Genomic DNA, 7,304 nt, shown 5'->3' on the forward strand with positions numbered 1-7,304 from the left:
ACCAGTCCCTGTACTGCCTATATTAAATCTTCAAACTACTTAATTCAAGAAGCAGCATGGCTGAGGACAGAGAGGACCACTCTCGAGCAGTTAAAAGCATTGAATGGTTATGGGTTTCATTCATTTTTCACTCCGCCTGATCAGAGAAGGACTACAAGGCATCAGAAAAGGCTGATTTTGTTTATTAAAACACTTAAATTTCAGTAGAGCCCATATCTGAGAATTAATGTGTTAGGTGGTCCATTATGACCCCTTCTTGTGTAACACAGCAGAGCAATTTTGTAATCAACCTCTATATATATCCCGAAGACAGAATGTAATAGGTTGATGAGTGTTATTTTGTTGTAAGGTTCAACTTTTGGAGACTGTAACTACTGTGATACCTGCAATGTCTACTCTTCATTTTCAGCTAATGCAAGCTTTTTTTGCTGTTAATTGCTCACTTTCCACTTCTTCTTGTTTGTTCCAGGCTATTCCTGTTATGCATTTATTCATGTGTTGTATATGTTTAGCATTAGAGGGGCTATCATCCCACCTTTGTGTTTGAATCTAGCATGTATCATCGAATTTGTATGTAGGTTTCTATTATTTTAATGCCAGAGAGCTGTCATCCTATCTGTATATTAAGAAACAGATTTACAGACCTTTTAACTGGTTGCAGCTGGCCATCATAGGGTCTTGTGCATCTGCTGGTGTGATCAGTATTCTCCATTATCACATTTTCTTAAAACTGTGAGTAATTGGTGGTCTAAAGCCTTGTAGTCTGGGGGTGTTCACCCATGTCTGGGGTTAAGCATCGTAGAAGTGGTTATCTAGCTTGAATATGCAGCATTTCTTTCATTCATCCACCATTTTTCCAACATTTTATGTTGAGTTTGTAATGTTCCTGAGCATCTTTGATATACAACCTAGGAGATTTTCTTGGGCTGATAACATTAATTGGCACCGTTGTCGGGGAGAGGAGAATTGAGGCTCAGCTTCCCTGGGAGAACGACACAGTTCCAAATTTTGATGATAGACAAGGTCTGGGCACATAAATTGGTTGTAATCATCTATCTTGCGACTCCACTGGTGGAAAACCGTCCTTTGGCGACTCCATATTGCAGTTTTGGCTCAGTTCGTGAGGTATGTTCAGAGATATCTTCAGAAATCACCAGCTGAACCAGTGCCTGATCCTAAGAAGATTGTTCAGCAGAAGAAAATCTCGTAGAAAGGAGCACCAGGACCAAGTAAGCCTTAGAATTTTTTCGTATCTCTACTAGTGTAGAAATACCTTCAGAGATCCATACAACTCCTTGTTATTCATTTCCCTTTCGGACCTCAGTTCATAGAAAGAAGCATCCATGCTGTCCATCATATTCCTCTATCTCTGTCATTATTTTCATTGATTAATACCACTCAGTCCACCAGTATTCTTTCATATACTTTAGTCATGGCAAGCCAGCAAGCCCTCACCAAAATAGAAAGAATTGTTGCTGCTAGGTATGGACCCTTAGTCTTGCCTATCCCTTTGAATGCCATGCCTGTAGGAGATTATCAAGAATATATGCCTAAGTTTACTGGTGCAGAAGGAATATCAGCTGAAGAGAATTTAGAGGCCTTTTATAGCTATGCTGATAATCTGGATATCAATGAGGAGGATGTCTAGATGAGGGATTTTGTCCAAAGCCTAGATGGGGAAGCTAGAAAATGGTCCAGAGAATTACCCCCTAGGTCTATTACAGATATTGAGGCCCTAGATGATGTATTCCTAAAGCACTGGGGGAAATAATAAAGATCTGCTCTTTTATCATGATGAATTTGGGAACTTGCAGAGAGAATATGGTGAGATACTGTTTAATTTCAACATCAGATTCAATCATATGTACAACAGAATGCCAGCTGAAGTAAAGCCCACCCCTACTTCTGCTATGATTACCTATGCCAATGCCTTTGATTCTCAGTTCTCCCTGCTGTTAAGAGAAAGAAGATTTGCTTCTTTGGCTGATATGCAAGCTGCAATCTTTGAAGTAGAAGAAAATATCATTGTTGCAGAAAGACTCGAAGGTGATGCTGAAAGAAGAAGTTAGGGAGGTAAATCCTCATCATCCTCAGAGCCTGAGATAGATGAATTTGCTAGGATGATAGAGTGTTTGGCCTCTGAAGTTTCCAAACTAAAAGCTGAGTAGAATTCTGAAGAAGCAGGAGCTCCTTGTGACTTTTATTTTTCAACTCCATATCCATGTAGAGGAACATAGGAGCAGATGCAGATTTTGCAAAGAAATAACATTACAAATGAAGACAAAGGGGTGAGGCCCCTTTTATAGAATATGGTCATGGAAGAAGTGTAGCATGAGGAGGAGGTCCATGGTTTGGAAGGTGCTCCTTTCCTAACAAGGGTTGCTTATGAGAAAGCATTATCTAATGGCATTTCTCGTGAGCTTGTTGTAGCTGCAGAACAACAAGCTGATCAGCAGCAGCAATCAGCAGCTGGTCCCTCCATCCTCAAAGAATGTGTGCCCGAAGCCAGCTAATCCCCACATGGCTATGCAGATCTACAAATTTTCTAGCCTGCTATCATTCCCACCACAGTGATCAATAAGGGAGAAGAAAGCTCCCCATCATCTCTTGTCCCCCTGCCTGCTCAAAAGAAAATCCCTCACTGTTGCCCCTTGAACACTGAGGTAGGAAATAGCTCAATGCTCAAGGCTGAGACTGATCACCTCAGTTTTGATTTTCTGAAGCCTGCTCAGGTGGCCTCTACACAGATTGAAAGGTCAGCTTATCAGATAACAGAGGAAGAGGATGCTCAGTCTTGGAACTCCTACTTGGATGTGGATTTTTAAAAGAAAAATGAAGGAGCAGATAATGTCTCTGTGTCCCCTGCATGAGAATACAATGGTGCATCTCTAATATTAGTTGTGCAGACTACAAAAGAGATAGGTAAGTACACAGCAGTCATGATTATTCAACAGGTGTATAGAGGCTCCTGTGAAGAACATCCAAGGAGGAAAATACACAGAGGGGAAATGAAATTTGATCCATATTTACCTATTAAGCTCAAATGTCCTAAACTTTTTGAGGTAAAGGATCAAATCAATCCTATTTTGCAGCTCTATGATGAAGGGGCGGAGAGTAGGAGAGACAATTTTGATGGCCCATCAGTTGGCCAATTTTTGAATATTTATGTTGTTTAAGGTCCTCTGGCCTTAATGATTGTAAGCAGTTTGTTTTTCAGGTTTAGGAGTAGACTTGTTTTGACTCCATGCCCAATGGATACTAGGCAGTGTTTTTAAGCTGATTTTGTATGAAGGCATTGGTCTGCAGGTTCTTGAGACCTCACAAGGAGGATCTCATCCCCAGAAGGAGCCAGTGTTAGCTTTGCCTATAAATTTCAGTATTTAAAGGTCAAATTCAGGACTGATGATTGGTTTGTGCTGAGAAAGATGCTCGCAACTTTTGGTTTCCTTTTCTCCCTTGTTTTCCTTGTAACTCCATAGCCTCTGCTTTCCCTATTCTCCTTTAAAACTCTGTTTAATCCCATGTTTTCTTAGCCACGCTTTCTCTGTTTTGTTTCCCTAACTTCTTCTTTTCTCTGTAGACCTTTTTTCTTGCAAAACTCAGCGCGAATTCATGTTTATTCCATAAGCCTATATTTCCTAAAAACTGGGTGCCTAACCCTCGAAACCCTGCCCATATAGTTTCCTCCATCTGCAGCCGTCGATCGCCGTGATCCAATGGTCACAACCCTTTTCCCACACGATAAAATTCTTGCATGTTCCCTATCATCTGGCCGTCCATCGCACGATCGAACGGTGGTCGCAAGCCGCGATCACGCAAATTTCACACACATTAACCCGCGGGGGTGGTGGTTTTCATCCGCCATGCGTTGTGTTTTGACAGGATTGTGCCTTCATGTACATAAACCGCCTGACATCGAAAGTGCTGTGGGGAATACCGCCTGCCCACAAAACTGCCATCCCCGCTATTTAAATCTCATGCACCTTTCGCATCTGATCACCATCGGATCTACCCGACAACGATCCAATGGTTGACGATTGTCTTCGCCTGTCTGCCTCTCGATTCCTCGCGCCAACGATCTCCGCCATTCATTTGCTTGATCCAATGGATGTTGTTTGTTCCGTGATCTGCTCATGCCTCCGCCATTCTATCTACGCCCATTGCCTGCTCTATGCTCCTGAAACACGAAGATGGCCGGCTACCAGTCCCTGTACTTCCTATATTAAATCTTCAAACTACCTCATTCAAGAAGTAACATGGCCGAGGATGGAGAGGACCACTCTTAAGTAGTTAAAAGCATTGAATGGTTATGGGTTTCATTCATTTTTCACTTCGCCTGATTAGAGAAGGACTGTAGAGCATCAGAAAAGGCCGATTTTGTTCATTAAAACACTTAAATTTCAACAGAGCCCATATCTGAGAATTAATGTGTTAGGTGGTCCATTATGACCCCTTCTTGTGTAACACAGCAGAGAAATTTTGTAATCAACCTCTATATATATCCTGAAGATAGAATGCAATAGGTTGATGAGTGTTATTTTGTTGTAAGGTTCAAATTCTGGAGACTGTAACTACTGTGATACCTGCAGCGTCTGGTCTTCATTTTCAGCTAATGCAAGCTTCTTTTGCTGTTAATTGCTCACTTTCCACTTCTTCTTCTTTGTTCCAGGCTGTGCCTATTATGCATTTATTCATGTTCTTTAGATGTTTAGCATTAGAGGGGATATCATCCTACCTCTGTGTTTGAATCTAGCATGTATCATCAAATTTGTATGCAGGTTTCTATTATTTTAATGCCAGAGAGTTGTCATCCTATCTGTGTATTAGGAAATAGATTTACATACCTTTTAATTGGTTGCAGCTGGCCATCACAAGGTCCTGTGCATTTGCTGGTGTGATCAATGTTCTCCATTATCACATTTTCTTAAAAATGTCAGTAATTGGTGGTCTAAAGCCTTGTAGTTTGGGGGTGTTCACCCATGTCTGGGGTTAAGCATAGTAGAAGTGGTTATCTGGCTTGAATATGCAACATTTCTTTCATTCATCCACCATTTTTCCAACATTTTATGTTGAGTTTGTAATGTTCCTGAGCATCTCTGATATACAACCTAGGAGAGTTTCTTGGGGTGATAACAATTATGATGCTATTTTTCATGGTTACTATCATATGTATCATTTTCACATCCTCCAGTACCATATTATTGAGTTGTATCTTTTCAACATGTATCATTTTGATTTAGATCATTTGGACATGATGTATCATATTGACTTGTATCATTTTGTCTTACATAATTTATCATTTTTATTTATATCATTTGTACATGATGTATCATTTTAATCTATGTTGACTATTGAACATGTATCATTTTCACATGTTATTGATCTACTAACATATGTGAATTTAACTTGTTTTAGTTATATATAATGATGATCTTATTAGTATTGACTCATTAGTTTTTATATATTGAAAGTGGTTGATGATTTGGATGTATATTTATTACATATGATGGTTTTGAATTACTATTCATGATGGATGTTGTCAAATTCACCTAAATTATAGATATTTGAATCACTTGTTTTAATTCTAGATGATGTTCATGCTACAATAATTATCTTGTTATTTTATATATATTGATGTTGTATATTCTATTTTGATGGAGATTTAATAAGTATAATGATGTTGTTAATTTGTATGGATGTCTATTTCCCTAAAAATTCTTTATAAATGTTATCCTATAAAATATTTCAAACACATTTATATGACTTATTGTATAATCATATAACTTATTTAAGAGACATGATATATTCAATTAAATTGAAATAAAACATATTAATTTAATTGTATGCAAAACAATAATCATTTTTGGAAGTAAAGAAAAAAGCAACAATCGAAGCTGAATTGGAAGCAAAATTGGAATCCACACTAGAAGCAAAACGGGAAGCAAAAAGGGAAGAAAAACTAGAAGCAAATCGAAAAGAAAAGCTGGAAGAAAAATGGGAAGCAAAAATGGACGCCAAATCAAAAGCCAAACTAAACACAAATATTGAAGCTAAACCTAATGCTATTCTTGGCACTATGACGAGTGCTTGGAAGAAAAAAGAGAAGAAACAATGGAAGCCAACTTGGAAGAAAAATTAGAAGCCACACTGGAAGCAAAATTAGAAGAAAAATAAGAATAAAAATTGGGCGCAAAACTAGAAGCCAAACTAGAAGCTAAATTTGAAGAAAATCCCGACGTTAATTCTAGCCCTAAACTAGCAATATTCCCCATTGTATTCCTGGAGCTATTTTTGGAATTTTTCCTGGAAAGATTTACGATGTAATTTTCAGTGCAATTTTAGGCACAACTACTAGTGTTATGTCTGATGCAATTCCCAATGCTATTTTTGGCACTATTTTGGGTGTTATTTCTGACACTATTTTTCCGGTGATATTTCAGCTACTATTTCTGGCACTAAATCTGGCACTATGATAAACATTCTTGATTTCACCAATGTTTTCATTGGAAAAGGTGTCCAATTCGCGAACTTCATACACTAAATTCCAGCACTATTTTAGGTGCTATTGGCATGTTCTGTTGTAGTGCTTAGCTTATCTTGTGAAGCCATGACCGCTAAGATGACCTTATATGAAGGCAACTCAATATCAATGGAGTCATGTGAAAGTCATGGAGTGGTCGCTCATGCTGGTAGAGTATCCTAATCATATTCCATATTTGGATGGAGTTTCTGACTGGTGTTATTAGGTGGTGGTGGTACCATTAAAGTGATGATTGCCTCCACAAAAGGTGGCATCGTTCCCCCATGATATTCATCTTCCATAGGCATTTCTGAATGATCAGGATGTCATTAGAGAAAATTTGAGGTCTAAAATGGGCCTCTTAAGGAATATTATAAAATAATAGTGGAAATAATAAAATAAGATTAGATTACATAACCAAATTTTATAGAGAAAAAAACTACTTTTTCAAATCGTATTTTCAACTTATCTCCCTATGTTTTTACTCAAATTTCGAGTGGGAGCACTCATTGAATGCATAATTTAATTTCTCATTCAAGGAGTACCCATGTTGCATACATTTGATGGACTTTGCTATACAAAAAATGAGAAATATGTTGGCATTATGATGCATGTGTTGTACTTGATGGCAAACAACTCATAGAAGATCAACTCACTTATATATATCTAGATGAATCTACGGAAGAGATATCAGATGACAATTCTCAGTATGACAAGTCCAAAGGGGGAGATTGTTGGCATTATGAGACAAGTGTTGTCCTTGATGGAAAATCACACAAATGAT

The sequence above is a fragment of the Pinus tabuliformis genome, chromosome 3_2, assembly GCF_031772625.1.
Source record: "Pinus tabuliformis cultivar Carrire ecotype Pingquan chromosome 3_2, CPIR1, whole genome shotgun sequence".
Classification (NCBI taxonomy): Eukaryota; Viridiplantae; Streptophyta; class Pinopsida; order Pinales; family Pinaceae; genus Pinus; species Pinus tabuliformis.